Here is a 21,292-nt window from a genome sequence, read left to right on the forward strand (position 1 = left end):
CGTTATTTATTGTACTTATGTTTATTCTCGGTTATTTTTCTGTTGTTATGGTGTTTTAGAAAATTGTAAGTTTATGTTAAAATGTGCCCTGGGTGAATCTCTTCATAATAAATCACAATAAAATAAGATTAAGTTTAATATGCACAAGCTCAGGAATGCAGAATTAAAAGAAAGGCAGCAAATCGTATCCAGGGTAGTGCTGTAGATAATGTGGCGGAGGCAGAGCATTAGGACTAAGAAAAGCAAGATAACATTGATTAAATATGAGCGAAAAGGCTGCAGAACTCACCAGTCAAACGTCGCCAGTCCCGGCTCTACGCGCGCTGCCTGTCTCCATGGAAACCCACCGCCGGAAGCGTCACTCGTCTCCTAGGAAACAGTCGCCGGAAGTGTTCCGGGTTCTATACAGGAGTTTCCGGGTGAGCCGGAAGTACGCTTCACGAGGAGTTAGCTGCCACAGGAGCACGCGGAGGTAAGCGCTGAGTTCGTTTGGCTTCTGGGACTGGGATTTGACTGGACTTGAAACGATCGATCGTTACGCAGTCCACTGAGCTGGAGTTCAGAGAGAGAATATCAGTCCCCCGATCCAGAAACCAGACACAGAATAACCCCTACACCTCAGAATCCCCTTCCTCACCCAGAGAAACACAAAATACCCCCAATCCAGAAACCAGACTCAATGCCACCTACATCACACACACCTTAAACTGAGAGACATAGTCCTCCCCTCCTCACCCCCAATCCCCCAAGCCTGAAACCAGACACAGAATAACCCCTACACCTCAGAATCCCCTTCCTCACCCAGAGAAACACAAAATACCCCCAATCCAGAAACCAGACTCAATGCCACCTACATCACACACACCTTAAACTGAGAGACATAGTCCTCCCCTCCTCACCCCCAACACACAATCCCCCAAGCCTGAAACCAGACACAGAATAACCCCTACACCTCAGAATCCCCTTCCTCACCCAGAGAAACACAAAATACCCCCAATCCAGAAACCAGACTCAATGCCACCTACATCACACACACCTTAAACTGAGAGACATAGTCCTCCCCTCCTCACCCCCAACACACAATCCCCCCCTCCTCACCACCAACACACAATCCCCCAAGCCTGAAACCAGACACAGAATAACCCCTACACCTCACAATCCCCTTCCTCACCCAGAGAAACACAAAATACCCCCAATCCAGAAACCAGACTCAATGCCACCTACATCACACACACCTTAAACTGAGAGACATAGTCCTCCCCTCCTCACCCCCAACACACAATCCCCCCCTCCTCACCACCAACACACAATCCCCCAAGCCTGAAACCAGACACAGAATAACCCCTACACCTCAGAATCCCCTTCCTCACCCAGAGAAACACAAAATACCCCCAATCCAGAAACCAGACTCAATGCCACCTACATCACACACACCTTAAACTGAGAGACATAGTCCTCCCCTCCTCACCCCCAACACACAATCCCCCAAGCCTGAAACCAGACACAGAATAACCCCTACACCTCAGAATCCCCTTCCTCACCCAGAGAAACACAAAATACCCCCTATCCAGAAACCAGACTCAATGCCATCACACACACCTTAAACCGAGTGACATAGTCCTCCCCTCCTCACCCCCAACACACAATCCCCCGATCCAGAAACCAGACACAGAATAACCCCTACACCTCAGAATCCCCTTCCTCACCCAGAGAAACACAAAATACCCCCGATCCAGAAACCAGACTCAATGCCATCAGACACACCTTAAACCGAGAGACATAATCCTCCCCTCCTCACCCCCAACACACAATCCCCCAAGCCTGAAACCAGACACAGAATAACCCCTACACCTCAGAATCCCCTTCCTCACCCAGAGAAACACAAAATACCCCCTATCCAGAAACCAGACTCAATGCCACCTACATCACACACACCTTAAACTGAGAAACATAGTCCTCCCCTCCTCACCCCCAACACACAATCCCCCAAGCCTGAAACCAGACACAGAATAACCCCTACACCTCAGAATCCCCTTCCTCACCCAGAGAAACACAAAATACCCCCAATCCAGAAACCAGACTCAATGCCATCACACACACCTTAAACTAAGAGACATAGTCCTCCCCTCCTCACCCCCAACACACAATCCCCCAAGGCTCAAACCAGACACAGAATAACCCCTACACCTCAGAATCCCCTTCCTCACCCAGAGAAACACAAAATACCCCCTATCCAGAAACCAGACTCAATGCCATCACACACACCTTAAACTGAGAGACATAGTCCTCCCCTCCTCACCCCCAACACACAATCCCCCAAGCCTGAAACCAGACTCAATGCCACCTACATCACACACACCTTAAACTGAGAGACATAGTCCTCCCCTCCTCACCCCCAACACACAATCCCCCAAGCCTGAAACCAGACACAGAATAACCCCTACACCTCAGAATCCCCTTCCTCACCCAGAGAAACACAAAATACCCCCAATCCAGAAACCAGACTCAATGCCACCTACATCACACACACCTTAAACTGAGAGACATAGTCCTCCCCTCCTCACCCCCAACACACAATCCCCCAAGCCTGAAACCAGACACAGAATAACCCCAACACCTCAGAATCCCCTTCCTCACCCAGAGAAACACAAAATACCCCCTATCCAGAAACCAGACTCAATGCCATCACACACACCTTAAACTGAGAGACATAGTCCTCCCCTCCTCACCCCCAACACACAATCCCCCAAGCCTAAAACCAGACTCAATGCCACCTACATCACACACACCTTAAACTGAGAGACATAGTCCTCCCCTCCTCACCCCCAACACACAATCCCCCAAGCCTGAAACCAGACACAGAATAACCCCTACACCTCAGAATCCCCTTCCTCACCCAGAGAAACACAAAATACCCCCAATCCAGAAACCAGACTCAATGCCACCTACATCACACACACCTTAAACTGAGAGACATAGTCCTCCCCTCCTCACCCCCAACACACAATCCCCCAAGCCTGAAACCAGACACAGAATAACCCCAACACCTCAGAATCCCCTTCCTCACCCAGAGAAACACAAAATACCCCCAATCCAGAAACCAGACTCAATGCCATCACACACACCTTAAACTAAGAGACATAGTCCTCCCCTCCTCACCCCCAACACACAATCCCCCAAGGCTCAAACCAGACACAGAATAACCCCTACACCTCAGAATCCCCTTCCTCACCCAGAGAAACACAAAATACCCCCTATCCAGAAACCAGACTCAATGCCATCACACACACCTTAAACTGAGAGACATAGTCCTCCCCTCCTCACCCCCAACACACAATCCCCCAAGCCTGAAACCAGACACAGAATAACCCCTACACCTCAGAATCCCCTTCCTCACCCAGAGAAACACAAAATACCCCCAATCCAGAAACCAGACTCAATGCCATCACACACACCTTAAACCGAGAGACATAGTCCTCCCCTCCTCACCCCCAACACACAATCCCCCAAGCCTGAAACCAGACACAGAATAACCCCTACACCTCAGAATCCCCTTCCTCACCCAGAGAAACACAAAATACCCCCAATCCAGAAACCAGACTCAATGCCATCACACACACCTTAAACCGAGAGACATAGTCCTCCCCTCTTCACCCCCAACACACAATCCCCCAAGCCTGAAACCAGACACAGAATAACCCCTACACCTCAGAATCCCCTTCCTCACCCAGAGAAACACAAACTACCCCCAATCCAGAAACCAGACTCAATGCCACCTACATCACACACACCTTAAACTGAGAGACATAGTCCTCCCCTCCTCACCCCCAACACACAATCCCCCAAGCCTGAAACCAGACACAGAATAACCCCTACACCTCAGAATCCCCTTCCTCACCCAGAGAAACACAAAATACCCCCAATCCAGAAACCAGACTCAATGCCATCACACACACCTTAAACCGAGAGACATAGTCCTCCCCTCTTCACCCCCAACACACAATCCCCCAAGCCTGAAACCAGACACAGAATAACCCCTACACCTCAGAATCCCCTTCCTCACCCAGAGAAACACAAATACCCCCAATCCAGAAACCAGACTCAATGCCACCTACATCACACACACCTTAAACTGAGAGACATAGTCCTCCCCTCCTCACCCCCAACACACAATCCCCCAAGCCTGAAACCAGACACAGAATAACCCCTACACCTCAGAATCCCCTTCCTCACCCAGAGAAACACAAAATACCCCCAATCCAGAAACCAGACTCAATGCCACCTACATCACACACACCTTAAACTGAGAGACATAGTCCTCCCCTCCTCACCCCCAACACACAATCCTCCAAGCCTGAAACCAGACACAGAATAACCCCTACACCTCAGAATCCCCTTCCTCACCCAGAGAAACACAAAATACCCCCAATCCAGAAACCAGACTCAATGCCATCACACACACCTTAAACCGAGTGACATAGTCCTCCCCTCCTCACCCCCAACACACAATCCCCCAAGCCTGAAACCAGACACAGAATAACCCCTACACCTCAGAATCCCCTTCCTCACCCAGAGAAACACAAAATACCCCCAATCCAGAAACCAGACTCAATGCCACCTACATCACACACACCTTAAACCGAGAGACATAGTCCTCCCCTCCTCACCCCCAACACACAATCCCCCAAGCCTGAAACCAGACACAGAATAACCCCTACACCTCAGAATCCCCTTCCTCACCCAGAGAAACACAAAATACCCCCAATCCAGAAACCAGACTCAATGCCACCTACATCACACACACCTTAAACTGAGAGACATAGTCCTCCCCTCCTCACCCCCAACACACAATCCCCCAAGCCTGAAACCAGACACAGAATAACCCCTTCACCTCAGAATCCCCTTCCTCACCCAGAGAAACACAAAATACCCCCAATCCAGAAACCAGACTCAATGCCACCTACATCACACACACCTTAAACTGAGAGACATAGTCCTCCCCTCCTCACCCCCAACACACAATCCCCCAAGCCTGAAACCAGACACAGAATAACCCCTACACCTCAGAATCCCCTTCCTCACCCAGAGAAACACAAAATACCCCCTATCCAGAAACCAGACTCAATGCCATCACACACACCTTAAACCGAGTGACATAGTCCTCCCCTCCTCACCCCCAACACACAATCCCCCGATCCAGAAACCAGACACAGAATAACCCCTACACCTCAGAATCCCCTTCCTCACCCAGAGAAACACAAAATACCCCCGATCCAGAAACCAGACTCAATGCCATCAGACACACCTTAAACCGAGAGACATAGTCCTCCCCTCCTCACCCCCAACACACAATCCCCCAAGCCTGAAACCAGACACAGAATAACCCCTACACCTCAGAATCCCCTTCCTCACCCAGAGAAACACAAAATACCCCCTATCCAGAAACCAGACTCAATGCCACCTACATCACACACACCTTAAACTGAGAAACATAGTCCTCCCCTCCTCACCCCCAACACACAATCCCCCAAGCCTAAAACCAGACACAGAATAACCCCTACACCTCAGAATCCCCTTCCTCACCCAGAGAAACACAAAATACCCCCAATCCAGAAACCAGACTCAATGCCATCACACACACCTTAAACCGAGAGACATAGTCCTCCCCTCCTCACCCCCAACACACAATCCCCCAAGCCTGAAACCAGACACAGAATAACCCCTACACCTCAGAATCCCCTTCCTCACCCAGAGAAACACAAAATACCCCCGATCCAGAAACCAGACTCAATGCCACCTACATCACACACACCTTAAACTGAGAAACATAGTCCTCCCCTCCTCACCCCCAACACACAATCCCCCAAGCCTGAAACCAGACACAGAATAACCCCTACACCTCAGAATCCCCTTCCTCACCCAGAGAAACACAAAATACCCCCAATCCAGAAACCAGACTCAATGCCATCACACACACCTTAAACCGAGAGACATAGTCCTCCCCTCCTCACCCCCAACACACAATCCCCCGATCCAGAAACCAGACACAGAATAACCCCTACACCTCAGAATCCCCTTCCTCACCCAGAGAAACACAAAATACCCCCGATCCAGAAACCAGACTCAATGCCATCAGACACACCTTAAACCGAGAGACATAGTCCTCCCCTCCTCACCCCCAACACACAATCCCCCAAGCCTGAAACCAGACACAGAATAACCCCTACACCTCAGAATCCCCTTCCTCACCCAGAGAAACACAAAATACCCCCTATCCAGAAACCAGACTCAATGCCATCACACACACCTTAAACCGAGTGACATAGTCCTCCCCTCCTCACCCCCAACACACAATCCCCCGATCCAGAAACCAGACACAGAATAACCCCTACACCTCAGAATCCCCTTCCTCACCCAGAGAAACACAAAATACCCCCGATCCAGAAACCAGACTCAATGCCATCAGACACACCTTAAACCGAGAGACATAGTCCTCCCCTCCTCACCCCCAACACACAATCCCCCAAGCCTGAAACCAGACACAGAATAACCCCTACACCTCAGAATCACCTTCCTCACCCAGAGAAACACAAAATACCCCCTATCCAGAAACCAGACTCAATGCCACCTACATCACACACACCTTAAACTGAGAAACATAGTCCTCCCCTCCTCACCCCCAACACACAATCCCCCAAGCCTAAAACCAGACACAGAAGAACCCCTACACCTCAGAATCCCCTTCCTCACCCAGAGAAACACAAAATACCCCCAATCCAGAAACCAGACTCAATGCCATCACACACACCTTAAACCGAGAGACATAGTCCTCCCCTCCTCACCCCCAACACACAATCCCCCGATCCAGAAACCAGACACAGAATAACCCCTACACCTCAGAATCCCCTTCCTCACCCAGAGAAACACAAAATACCCCCGATCCAGAAACCAGACTCAATGCCATCAGACACACCTTAAACCGAGAGACATAGTCCTCCCCTCCTCACCCCCAACACACAATCCCCCAAGCCTGAAACCAGACACAGAATAACCCCTACACCTCAGAATCCCCTTCCTCACCCAGAGAAACACAAAATACCCCCTATCCAGAAACCAGACTCAATGCCATCACACACACCTTAAACCGAGTGACATAGTCCTCCCCTCCTCACCCCCAACACACAATCCCCCGATCCAGAAACCAGACACAGAATAACCCCTACACCTCAGAATCCCCTTCCTCACCCAGAGAAACACAAAATACCCCCAATCCAGAAACCAGACTCAATGCCACCTACATCACACACACCTTAAACTGAGAAACATAGTCCTCCCCTCCTCACCCCCAACACACAATCCCCCAAGCCTGAAACCAGACACAGAATAACCCCTACACCTCAGAATCCCCTTCCTCACCCAGAGAAACACAAAATACCCCCAATCCAGAAACCAGACTCAATGCCATCACACACACCTTAAACCGAGAGACATAGTCCTCCCCTCCTCACCCCCAACACACAATCCCCCAAGCCTGAAACCAGACACAGAATAACCCCTACACCTCAGAATCCCCTTCCTCACCCAGAGAAACACAAAATACCCCCTATCCAGAAACCAGACTCAATGCCACCTACATCACACACACCTTAAACTGAGAAACATAGTCCTCCCCTCCTCACCCCCAACACACAATCCCCCAAGCCTGAAACCAGACACAGAATAACCCCTACACCTCAGAATCCCCTTCCTCACCCAGAGAAACACAAAATACCCCCAATCCAGAAACCAGACTCAATGCCACCTACATCACACACACCTTAAACCGAGTGATATAGTCCTCCCCTCCTCACCCCCAACACACAATCCCCCAAGCCTGAAACCAGACACAGAATAACCCCTACACCTCAGAATCCCCTTCCTCACCCAGAGAAACACAAAATACCCCCAATCCAGAAACCAGACTCAATGCCACCTACATCACACACACCTTAAACTGAGAGACATAGTCCTCCCCTCCTCACCCCCAACACACAATCCTCCAAGCCTGAAACCAGACACAGAATAACCCCTACACCTCAGAATCCCCTTCCTCACCCAGAGAAACACAAAATACCCCCAATCCAGAAACCAGACTCAATGCCACCTACATCACACACACCTTAAACTGAGAGACATAGTCCTCCCCTCCTCACCCCCAACACACAATCCCCCAAGCCTGAAACCAGACACAGAATAACCCCTACACCTCAGAATCCCCTTCCTCACCCAGAGAAACACAAAATACCCCCAATCCAGAAACCAGACTCAATGCCATCACACACACCTTAAACCGAGTGACATAGTCCTCCCCTCCTCACCCCCAACACACAATCCCCCAAGCCTGAAACCAGACACAGAATAACCCCTACACCTCAGAATCCCCTTCCTCACCCAGAGAAACACAAAATACCCCCAATCCAGAAACCAGACTCAATGCCATCACACACACCTTAAACCGGGAGACATAGTCCTCCCCTCCTCACCCCCAACACACAATCCCCCAAGCCTGAAACCAGACACAGAATAACCCCTACACCTCAGAATCCCCTTCCTCACCCAGAGAAACACAAAATACCCCCAATCCAGAAACCAGACTCAATGCCATCACACACACCTTAAACCGAGAGACATAGTCCTCCCCTCCTCACCCCCAACACACAATCCCCCAAGCCTGAAACCAGACACAGAATAACCCCTACACCTCAGAATCCCCTTCCTCACCCAGAGAAACACAAAATACCCCCAATCCAGAAACCAGACTCAATGCCATCACACACACCTTAAACCGAGAGACATAGTCCTCCCCTCCTCACCCCCAACACACAATCCCCCAAGCCTGAAACCAGACACAGAATAACCCCTACACCTCAGAATCCCCTTCCTCACCCAGAGAAACACAAAATACCCCCAATCCAGAAACCAGACTCAATGCCATCACACACACCTTAAACCGGGAGACATAGTCCTCCCCTCCTCACCCCCAATACCCCAAGCCTGAAACCAGACACAGAATAACCCCTACACCTCAGAATCCCCTTCCTCACCCAGAGAAACACAAAATACCCCCAATCCAGAAACCAGACTCAATGCCATCACACACACCTTAAACCGAGAGACATAGTCCTCCCCTCCTCACCCCCAACACACAATCCCCCAAGCCTGAAACCAGACACAGAATAACCCCTACACCTCAGAATCCCCTTCCTCACCCAGAGAAACACAAAATACCCCCAATCCAGAAACCAGACTCAATGCCACCTACATCACACACACCTTAAACTGAGAGACATAGTCCTCCCCTCCTCACCCCCAATACCCCAAGCCTGAAACCAGACACAGAATAACCCCTACACCTCAGAATCCCCTTCCTCACCCAGAGAAACACAAAATACCCCCTATCCAGAAACCAGACTCAATGCCATCACACACACCTTAAACCGAGTGACATAGTCCTCCCCTCCTCACCCCCAACACACAATCCCCCGATCCAGAAACCAGACACAGAATAACCCCTACACCTCAGAATCCCCTTCCTCACCCAGAGAAACACAAAATACCCCCGATCCAGAAACCAGACTCAATGCCATCACACACACCTTAAACCGAGAGACATAGTCCTCCCCTCCTCACCCCCAACACACAATCCCCCAAGCCTGAAACCAGACACAGAATAACCCCTACACCTCAGAATCACCTTCCTCACCCAGAGAAACACAAAATACCCCCTATCCAGAAACCAGACTCAATGCCACCTACATCACACACACCTTAAACTGAGAAACATAGTCCTCCCCTCCTCACCCCCAACACACAATCCCCCAAGCCTAAAACCAGACACAGAAGAACCCCTACACCTCAGAATCCCCTTCCTCACCCAGAGAAACACAAAATACCCCCAATCCAGAAACCAGACTCAATGCCATCACACACACCTTAAACCGAGAGACATAGTCCTCCCCTCCTCACCCCCAACACACAATCCCCCGATCCAGAAACCAGACACAGAATAACCCCTACACCTCAGAATCCCCTTCCTCACCCAGAGAAACACAAAATACCCCCGATCCAGAAACCAGACTCAATGCCATCAGACACACCTTAAACCGAGAGACATAGTCCTCCCCTCCTCACCCCCAACACACAATCCCCCAAGCCTGAAACCAGACACAGAATAACCCCTACACCTCAGAATCCCCTTCCTCACCCAGAGAAACACAAAATACCCCCTATCCAGAAACCAGACTCAATGCCATCACACACACCTTAAACCGAGTGACATAGTCCTCCCCTCCTCACCCCCAACACACAATCCCCCGATCCAGAAACCAGACACAGAATAACCCCTACACCTCAGAATCCCCTTCCTCACCCAGAGAAACACAAAATACCCCCAATCCAGAAACCAGACTCAATGCCACCTACATCACACACACCTTAAACTGAGAAACATAGTCCTCCCCTCCTCACCCCCAACACACAATCCCCCAAGCCTGAAACCAGACACAGAATAACCCCTACACCTCAGAATCCCCTTCCTCACCCAGAGAAACACAAAATACCCCCAATCCATAAACCAGACTCAATGCCATCACACACACCTTAAACCGAGAGACATAGTCCTCCCCTCCTCACCCCCAACACACAATCCCCCAAGCCTGAAACCAGACACAGAATAACCCCTACACCTCAGAATCCCCTTCCTCACCCAGAGAAACACAAAATACCCCCTATCCAGAAACCAGACTCAATGCCACCTACATCACACACACCTTAAACTGAGAAACATAGTCCTCCCCTCCTCACCCCCAACACACAATCCCCCAAGCCTGAAACCAGACACAGAATAACCCCTACACCTCAGAATCCCCTTCCTCACCCAGAGAAACACAAAATACCCCCAATCCAGAAACCAGACTCAATGCCATCACACACACCTTAAACCGAGTGACATAGTCCTCCCCTCCTCACCCCCAACACACAATCCCCCAAGCCTGAAACCAGACACAGAATAACCCCTACACCTCAGAATCCCCTTCCTCACCCAGAGAAACACAAAATACCCCCAATCCAGAAACCAGACTCAATGCCACCTACATCACACACACCTTAAACTGAGAGACATAGTCCTCCCCTCCTCACCCCCAACACACAATCCCCCAAGCCTGAAACCAGACACAGAATAACCCCTACACCTCAGAATCCCCTTCCTCACCCAGAGAAACACAAAATACCCCCAATCCAGAAACCAGACTCAATGCCACCTACATCACACACACCTTAAACTGAGAGACATAGTCCTCCCCTCCTCACCCCCAACACACAATCCTCCAAGCCTGAAACCAGACACAGAATAACCCCTACACCTCAGAATCCCCTTCCTCACCCAGAGAAACACAAAATACCCCCAATCCAGAAACCAGACTCAATGCCATCACACACACCTTAAACCGAGTGACATAGTCCTCCCCTCCTCACCCCCAACACACAATCCCCCAAGCCTGAAACCAGACACAGAATAACCCCTACACCTCAGAATCCCCTTCCTCACCCAGAGAAACACAAAATACCCCCAATCCAGAAACCAGACTCAATGCCATCACACACACCTTAAACCGGGAGACATAGTCCTCCCCTCCTCACCCCCAACACACAATCCCCCAAGCCTGAAACCAGACACAGAATAACCCCTACACCTCAGAATCCCCTTCCTCACCCAGAGAAACACAAAATACCCCCAATCCAGAAACCAGACTCAATGCCATCACACACACCTTAAACCGAGAGACATAATCCTCCCCTCCTCACCCCCAACACACAATCCCCCAAGCCTGAAACCAGACACAGAATAACCCCTACACCTCAGAACCCCCTTCCTCACCCAGAGAAACACAAAATACCCCCAATCCAGAAACCAGACTCAATGCCATCACACACACCTTAAACCGAGAGACATAGTCCTCCCCTCCTCACCCCCAACACACAATCCTCCAAGCCTGAAACCAGACACAGAATAACCCCTACACCTCAGAATCCCCTTCCTCACCCAGAGAAACACAAAATACCCCCAATCCAGAAACCAGACTCAATGCCATCACACACACCTTAAACCGGGAGACATAGTCCTCCCCTCCTCACCCCCAACACACAATCCCCCAAGCCTGAAACCAGACACAGAATAACCCCTACACCTCAGAATCCCCTTCCTCACCCAGAGAAACACAAAATACCCCCAATCCAGAAACCAGACTCAATGCCATCAGACACACCTTAAACCGAGAGACATAATCCTCCCCTCCTCACCCCCAACACACAATCCCCCAAGCCTGAAACCAGACACAGAATAACCCCTACACCTCAGAATCCCCTTCCTCACCCAGAGAAACACAAAATACCCCCAATCCAGAAACCAGACTCAATGCCACCTACATCACACACACCTTAAACTGAGAGACATAGTCCTCCCCTCCTCACCCCCAATACCCCAAGCCTGAAACCAGACACAGAATAACCCCTACACCTCAGAATCCCCTTCCTCACCCAGAGAAACACAAAATACCCCCAATCCAGAAACCAGACTCAATGCCATCACACACACCTTAAACCGAGAGACATAGTCCTCCCCTCCTCACCCCCAACACACAATCCCCCAAGCCTGAAACCAGACACAGAATAACCCCTACACCTCAGAATCCCCTTCCTCACCCAGAGAAACACAAAATACCCCCAATCCAGAAACCAGACTCAATGCCATCACACACACCTTAAACCGAGAGACATAGTCCTCCCCTCCTCACCCCCAACACACAATCCCCCAAGCCTGAAACCAGACACAGAATAACCCCTACACCTCAGAATCCCCTTCCTCACCCAGAGAAACACAAAATACCCCCAATCCAGAAACCAGACTCAATGCCATCACACACACCTTAAACCGAGAGACATAGTCCTCCCCTCTTCACCCCCAACACACAATCCCCCAAGCCTGAAACCAGACACAGAATAACCCCTACACCTCAGAATCCCCTTCCTCACCCAGAGAAACACAAAATACCCCCAATCCAGAAACCAGACTCAATGCCACCTACATCACACACACCTTAAACTGAGAGACATAGTCCTCCCCTCCTCACCCCCAACACACAATCCCCCAAGCCTGAAACCAGACACAGAATAACCCCTACACCTCAGAATCCCCTTCCTCACCCAGAGAAACACAAAATACCCCCAATCCAGAAACCAGACTCAATGCCACCTACATCACACACACCTTAAACTGAGAGACATAGTCCTCCCCTCCTCACCCCAACACACAATCCCCCAAGCCTGAAACCAGACACAGAATAACCCCTACACCTCAGAATCCCCTTCCTCACCCAGAGAAACACAAAATACCCCCAATCCAGAAACCAGACTCAATGCCATCACACACACCTTAAACTGAGAGACATAGTCCTCCCCTCCTCACCCCCAACACACAATCCCCCAAGCCTGAAACCAGACACAGAATAACCCCTACACCTCAGAATCCCCTTCCTCACCCAGAGAAACACAAAATACCCCCAATCCAGAAACCAGACTCAATGCCACCTACATCACACACACCTTAAACCGAGAGACATAGTCCTCCCCTCCTCACCCCCAACACACAATCCTCCAAGCCTGAAACCAGACACAGAATAACCCCTACACCTCAGAATCCCCTTCCTCACCCAGAGAAACACAAAATACCCCCAATCCAGAAACCAGACTCAATGCCAACACACACACCTTAAACCGAGAGACAGTCCTCCCCTCCTCACCCCCAACACAGAATCCCCCAAGCCTGAAACCAGACACAGAATAACCCCTACACCTCAGAATCCCCTTCCTCACCCAGAGAAACACAAAATACCCCCAATCCAGAAACCAGACTCAATGCCACCTACATCACACACACCTTAAACTGAGAGACATAGTCCTCCCCTCCTCACCCCCAACACACAATCCCCCAAGCCTGAAACCAGACACAGAATAACCCCTACACCTCAGAATCCCCTTCCTCACCCAGAGAAACACAAAATACCCCCAATCCAGAAACCAGACTCAATGCCACCTACATCACACACACCTTAAACTGAGAGACATAGTCCTCCCCTCCTCACCCCCAATCCCCCAAGCCTGAAACCAGACACAGAATAACCCCTAGACCTCAGAATCCCCTTCCTCACCCAGAGAAACACAAAATACCCCCAATCCAGAAACCAGACTCAATGCCACCTACATCACACACACCTTAATCTGAGAGACATAGTCCTCCCCTCCTCACCCCCAACACACAATCCCCCAAGCCTGAAACCAGACACAGATTAACCCCTACACCTCAGAATCCGCTTCCTCACCCAGAGAAACACAAAATACCCCCAATCCAGAAACCAGACTCAATGCCACCTACATCACACACACCTTAAACTGAGAGACATAGTCCTCCCCTCCTCACCCCCAACACACAATCCGCCAAGCCTGAAACCAGACACAGAATAACTCCTACACCTCAGAATCCCCTTCCTCACCCAGAGAAACACAAAATACCCCCAATCCAGAAACCAGACTCTATGCCATCACACACACCTTAAACTGAGAGACATAGTCCTCCCCTCCTCACCCCCAATACCCCAAGCCTGAAACCAGACACAGAATAACCCCTACACCTCAGAATCCCCTTCCTCACCCAGAGAAACACAAAATACCCCCAATCCAGAAACCAGACTCAATGCCATCACACACACCTTAAACTGAGAGACATAGTCCTCCCCTCCTCACCCCCAACACACAATCCCCCAAGCCTGAAACCAGACACAGAATAACCCCTACACCTCAGAATCCCCTTCCTCACCCAGAGAAACACAAAATACCCCCAATCCAGAAACCAGACTCAATGCCATCACACACACCTTAAACCGAGAGACATAGTCCTCCCCTCCTCACCCCCAACACACAATCCTCCAAGCCTGAAACCTGACACAGAATAACCCCTACACCTCAGAATCCCCTTCCTCACCCAGAGAAACACAAAATACACCCAATCCAGAAACCAGACTCAATGCCATCACACACACCTTAAACCGAGAGACAGTCCTCCCCTCCTCACCCCCAACACACAATCCCCCAAGCCTGAAACCTGACACAGAATAACCCCTACACCTCAGAATCCCCTTCCTCACCCAGAGAAACACAAAATACCCCCAATCCAGAAACCAGACTCAATGCCACCTACATCACACACACCTTAAACTGAGAGACATAGTCCTCCCCTCCTCACCCCCAATCCCCCAAGCCTGAAACCAGACACAGAATAACCCCTACACCTCAGAATCCCCTTCCTCACCCAGAGAAACACAAAATACCCCCAATCCAGAAACCAGACTCAATGCCACCTACATCACACACACCTTAAGCTGAGAGACATAGTCCTCCCCTCCTCACCCCCAACACACAATCCCCCAAGCCTGAAACCAGACACAGAATAACCCCTACACCTCAGAATCCCCTTCCTCACCCAGAGAAACACAAAATACCCCCAATCCAGAAACCAGACTCAATGCCACCTACATCACACACACCTTAAACTGAGAGACATAGTCCTCCCCTCCTCACCCCCAATCCGCCAAGCCTGAAACCAGACACAGAATAACCCCTACACCTCAGAATCCCCTTCCTCACCCAGAGAAACACAAAATACCCCCAATCCAGAAACCAGACTCAATGCCACCTACATCACACACACCTTAAGCTGAGAGACATAGTCCTCCCCTCCTCACCCCCAACACACAATCCCCCAAGCCTGAAACCAGACACAGAATAACCCCTACACCTCAGAATCCCCTTCCTCACCCAGAGAAACACAAAATACCCCCAATCCAGAAACCAGACTCAATGCCATCACACACACCTTAAACCGAGAGACATAGTCCTCCCCTCCTCACCCCCAACACACAATCCTCCAAGCCTGAAACCAGACACAGAATAACCCCTACACCTCAGAATCCCCTTCCTCACCCAGAGAAACACAAAATACCCCCAATCCAGAAACCAGACTCAATGCCACCTACATCACACACACCTTAAACTGAGAGACATAGTCCTCCTCTCCTCACCCCCAATACCCCAAGCCTGAAACCAGACACAGAATAACCCCTACACCTCAGAATCCCCTTCCTCACCCAGAGAAACACAAAATACCCCCAATCCAGAAACCAGACTCAATGCCATCACACACACCTTAAACCGAGAGACATAGTCCTCCCCTCCTCACCCCCAACACACAATCCTCCAGGCCTGAAACCAGACACAGAATAACCCCTACACCTCAGAATCCCCTTCCTCACCCAGAGAAACACAAAATACCCCCAATCCAGAAACCAGACTCAATGCCATCACACACACCTTAAACCGAGAGACATAGTCCTCCCCTCCTCACCCCCAACACACAATCCCCCAAGCCTGAAACCAGACACAGAATAACCCCTACACCTCAGAATCCCCTTCCTCACCCAGAGAAACACAAAATACCCCCAATCCAGAAACCAGACTCAATGCCATCACACACACCTTAAACCGAGAGACATAGTCCTCCCCTCCTCACCCCCAACACACAATCCCCCAAGCCTGAAACCAGACACAGAATAACCCCTACACCTCAGAATCCCCTTCCTCACCCAGAGAAACACAAAATACCCCCAATCCAGAAACCAGACTCAATGCCATCACACACACCTTAAACCGAGATACATAGTCCTCCCCTCCTCACCCCCAACACACAATCCCCCAAGCCTGAAACCAGACACAGAATAACCCCTACACCTCAGAATCCCCTTCCTCACCCAGAGAAACACAAAATACCCCCAATTCAGAAAGCAGACTACCACCTTCATCACACACAATACCCCAAATCCAGAAGCCAGACACAAAATGCATAGTAATACAGTAAGTTGGTTTTCAATATTTTTACAGCTGTAATTGTCTATTGCTCATGCTTGATCTATTCTTAATGTACACTGCCTTGAGTGAATTCCTTCTAAAAGGCGGTAAATAAATCCTAATAAAATAAATAAGTGATGGCAGATAAAGACCTAAACGGGCCATCCAGTCTGCCTAACAGTCACACGCATTATCAATTCATGATTAAATAAACAATGAATGTGATATGATAATTATATACTTTATCACAACTCTGTTTTTTTGTATTGTAAGTATTGTTTCACATGGTGTTTAAGTTGAAGAGATCAGTACTAGTTAGAGAAGTTGATATTTTGAAGTGTGTTTTATTTCATGGTTCTGCTGCTTCATATTTTCCATTTAGTTGTAAGTCCCAAATTGGTAATGATGACCCATTTTACTTTTAACACTCTAATTCCACCGAGCCTGAATGTCAGCATACCTGAAACAGCATAAGTACCACACTGGGAAAAGACCAACGGTCCATCGAGCCCAGCATCCTGTCCACGACAGCGGCCAATCCAGGCCAAGGGCACCTGGCGAGCTTCCCAAACGTACAAACATTCTATACATGTTATTCCTGGAATTGTGGATTTTTCCCCAGTCCATTTAGTAGCGGTTTATGGACTTGTCCTTTTGGAAACCATCCAACCCCTTTTTAAACTCTGCTAAGCATAATACCTGCTTGGGGTCTGATGCAGATCAGTAAAGCAACACCCTTACTAGCAGAAGTTGCTAAGTAGAGGAAGCTTTCAAAAACTTGAAATACTGAATATGGGATTTTAGATTAGTTTGCCTTTCCAAATCTGAGTACAAAATGAGCTAAGTCCAGTAGAGTAAATGTTTCCATGCTCAGAGGGCTTGCAGTCTAAGTTTATACCTGAGCCCATGGAAGGTGGTCAGTTGCCCAGGTTCACAAGGAGCATTGCTGGGAAAAACAGACTGTTCTTAGCCTGTGCTCCTCTACTCATATCAGAAGTTAAATCTTAAAATCACACGTTTATTTAACTTTAGTTGTCAGTTGAAGTCAGTGTTGTTACTGTAAGTGAAGATATCTTTAAATTCTACATACTTAATTGTGTAGGGTGTTCATTAATAAGTATTTTGGCGATATGTGCCTTGCTGGTACAGACTCCAGGGATACTTTTTCCTGTGGCGTTTGCACTAGAAATCAAAACACTACAACCTAACTAAAATTTACCAGCAAAGATTTTCATGTGCTTTATCTACAGGTAAGTTTTTGACTGGAAACAAATTTGGGTTTGAATTGGCAAATCTGTGTGCGATGGGGTTTTCTTTCCTCAGTGGGAACTTCTCGTCTAAATGTAATCACATTGTTGATCACCACACATGCCTGTAGACAGATTGAGTAGTACTCAAAGTCCTACTTCTGCAGCTAACATGTTTTTCTCCAAGTACAAGCAATATAGGAAGTTCTCATGGTATGGGCAATATCATTGACAAAGCCCATGTGAGTGAATGCTGCCCCACCTTTTTTTCCCTCTCAAAGGTTTGGAACTACCTCAAAATGCATGCATGCCACTTTCCATCTGCCTCTGTCATGTGGGACCATCTCCATCCTTGTGTTTCTGTGGAGGAATTATGATACATATCACTTGAGCTCTCCATTATTTGCAATTTCTGCTAATGTATTCATTTTTGTAAGTTTTCAGTCCTGTCGCTGCTGTGCAGTGCAGGTTCCCCATAGCTCCTTAGATTGGGGGTTTTTTTTTGGTCCTTTCTAAGTTTCTTTTTTGTTTTTGTGGTATTTGCCCAGTGTAGGCCTGCATAGAAGTCATTGGGCACCTTGGTTGGTTCTTTTTTTCAAGACTGAGTTATTTGATTTCACTTTGGCTGTGTTTTTCAGTGACGCATCCCAAAAGTACCCAGCCACTTTAAATAGTGCAGCCTATGCAGCAAGACCATATTCATTATGGGTACAAATATTTGGTGCTTGCATTGTCAGGAGCATGACCATGAGCCCTCTCAGTGTAAATTTCCTCATACGTCTGAGGTCTTCAGGATTAAGAGAAGGAGCACAAAAGTATTTTTGGTGCTAGTAAGTTTAGTCTTTTGACATTGGAAGCATTGGTCTCCATGGGTCCCAGAGCTGCGTTGGATGCTGGGGATGCATTGACAACAAGTACATGTATCATTTTTGAGTCTGAGCATCAGTAGAGGCTATTAGGGTTCATCATCCTTTGAGTCTTGCATAAGGAAGAGGAAGGATTCATCCTTCCCTTCATCAGCTTTGAGAGATTCTGATGCTGAGCATCAAGTAGAAAGGCCAGAGCATATCGATAACATACATCATTGGAGCACAACATCAGGAGTACAGAGGTTACTGGTGTTCTCAAACACCCCAGACATAGAGATCGCTCATCCTCCAGTATTGGAAGAGGAATAACAGCCTCCAAGGACCTAAGATCGGACAACTGATACTCCTCAGGAGAATGTGGCTATTCTTACTGTATTCCTAATGGCTTAGTCAATGACAGCCTTCAAGGAGCAGCTCATGAGGAGACTAAATGAGCAGATGGAATGCTTCTTTGCTCAGTGCAGTGCTGTGGCTTTGCATTCCTAATGCCTTTGTCAATGGCAGCCTTCAGGGAGCAGCTCATGAGGAGCTGGAATACTTCTTTGTTCAGTGCTGTTGCTTTGATAGTCTGTCTTGAGGACTTGCTAGACCTCGCAGTGTAATAAGGCAGTGCCTGTAAGAGAGGCATCAGTAGAGATCTCGAAGGACCTTAGGGTTGGAGGCAGCTGCATTGTTTATCTCCCATCGTATCCAAGGAGGAAACTTCATTGAGACATTGGAGATCATTGGTGTCTTGGTGTTCACAAATGCCAAGAGACTGAGGCAGGTTCAGACCCAGACCTCTTCACTGGAGGAATTTTCAGGGTTGGACTGAGCAATAAGATCTGATTGTGAGCCAGAGGTGTTTCTGAAGAAGAGGATTCTACCGACTTGCTATCTTACCTGTCTCCACCATGTCAAAGGATGAAGTATTCTCTTGTGGAACTCTTTCATCAGCTTCATCAGCTTTATCAGGGAAATGGCAGAGGCCAGAGATGGGGGAGGAACTTGGGGCAGAAACATTGGACATCCTCCAACTTCACCTATTCAAGGAAGCTGTGACAACACCTAGTCACAGAAGACTCAAAGTTGTATGAATGAGAATGTTGAAGAACACCCTTCTTGTTTTAACCTATTAATAAGATTGAGTTGCTGTACCAAGTTCAGAAGCTGCCTGGATTTGAGATGCAGCAGTTTCCTCACCATTCTGTGATGGTCCAGTCTTCTCAAAATGGTCAAGAACTCTAAATCACACTCGTTTGGTGGGCCTAAGGAGCAAGGCTCAAACATTGGAGTCTTTTAAGATAAAAGTTTGCCAGAATGCTACCCTCGGGTCCTGCATAGCTGGGCAGACTTATACGGTCTGTGCCCTGAAAATGACAGATACAAATCAAGGGGCTGGTGGTTGGGAGGCGGGGCTAGTGCTGGGCAGACTTATATGGTCTGTGCCCTGAAAAAGACAGATACAAATCAAGGTAAGGTATACACAAAAAGTAGCACATATGAGTTATCTTGTTGAGCAGACTGGATGGACCATGCAGGTCTTTTTCTGCCGTCATCTACTATGTATGTGTATGTTTCTGGGACATAGACTGTTGAAGTCCACCCAACTCTGTCCTTATGTTCCACCTACTGGAGTTATCATCAAAGCCCGTTCCAGCCTATCTGAATATGTCTTGTCATTTGCGGGACCCAGACTGTATAAGTCTGCCCAGCACTGTCCTCGGTTCCAGTTAGTGAAGTTGCCATTGAAGCCCTTTCCAGCATATCCTAAACATTTTATTTTTGTTTTATACTATCTGTTTTCTAAATAGAGTTCCTCTGTGTTCATCCCAGGCATCGACCACCCTCTCTATGAATTTCCAGACATAACTCCTAAGTCTATCACCCCGCAACCTCAGTTCATGTACACTGGTTTTATCATTTTCCCTTCCCTGAAAGAGATTTGTTTCTGTGTTAATACGTTTCAAGTATTTAAATGTCTGAAGCATATTTCCCTTTTCCTTTCTCAGAAGTTGCTTCCCCATTTGTTTTAAAAGTCTGCTGCACTGACCACTAGGCTACTCCTCCACTCCATGAAGGGCCCATCGAACTTGATATGGAAAAGTGGAGGAATTAATTTTTCAATAAATTTAACAATATCTGTACCTTCGCTTCCCTTGGGGGTACTCAGGATCCAGATACTATTTCTGCGATTAAGCA

The 21,292-nt window shown here is 48.6% G+C and overlaps 1 protein-coding gene across 2 annotated transcripts in view; it reads left to right on the forward strand.

The window, feature by feature from the left end:
* Window positions 1-416: 416 nt before the first annotated feature.
* Window positions 417-21,292, forward strand: part of EBNA1BP2 (EBNA1 binding protein 2) — a 119,106-nt gene continuing 98,230 nt past the window's right edge. The window contains exon 1 of one of the 2 annotated variants that reach the window (XM_030206933.1): window positions 417-472. The gene's annotated coding sequence lies outside the window, so the exon portion shown is untranslated. Of the gene's footprint in view, window positions 473-17,426; window positions 17,568-21,292 lie in introns of those variants that run through there. The other variant, XM_030206934.1, reaches the window with a different exon arrangement.

This window comes from Microcaecilia unicolor, chromosome 6, assembly GCF_901765095.1.
Source record: "Microcaecilia unicolor chromosome 6, aMicUni1.1, whole genome shotgun sequence".
Classification (NCBI taxonomy): domain Eukaryota; kingdom Metazoa; phylum Chordata; class Amphibia; order Gymnophiona; family Siphonopidae; genus Microcaecilia; species Microcaecilia unicolor.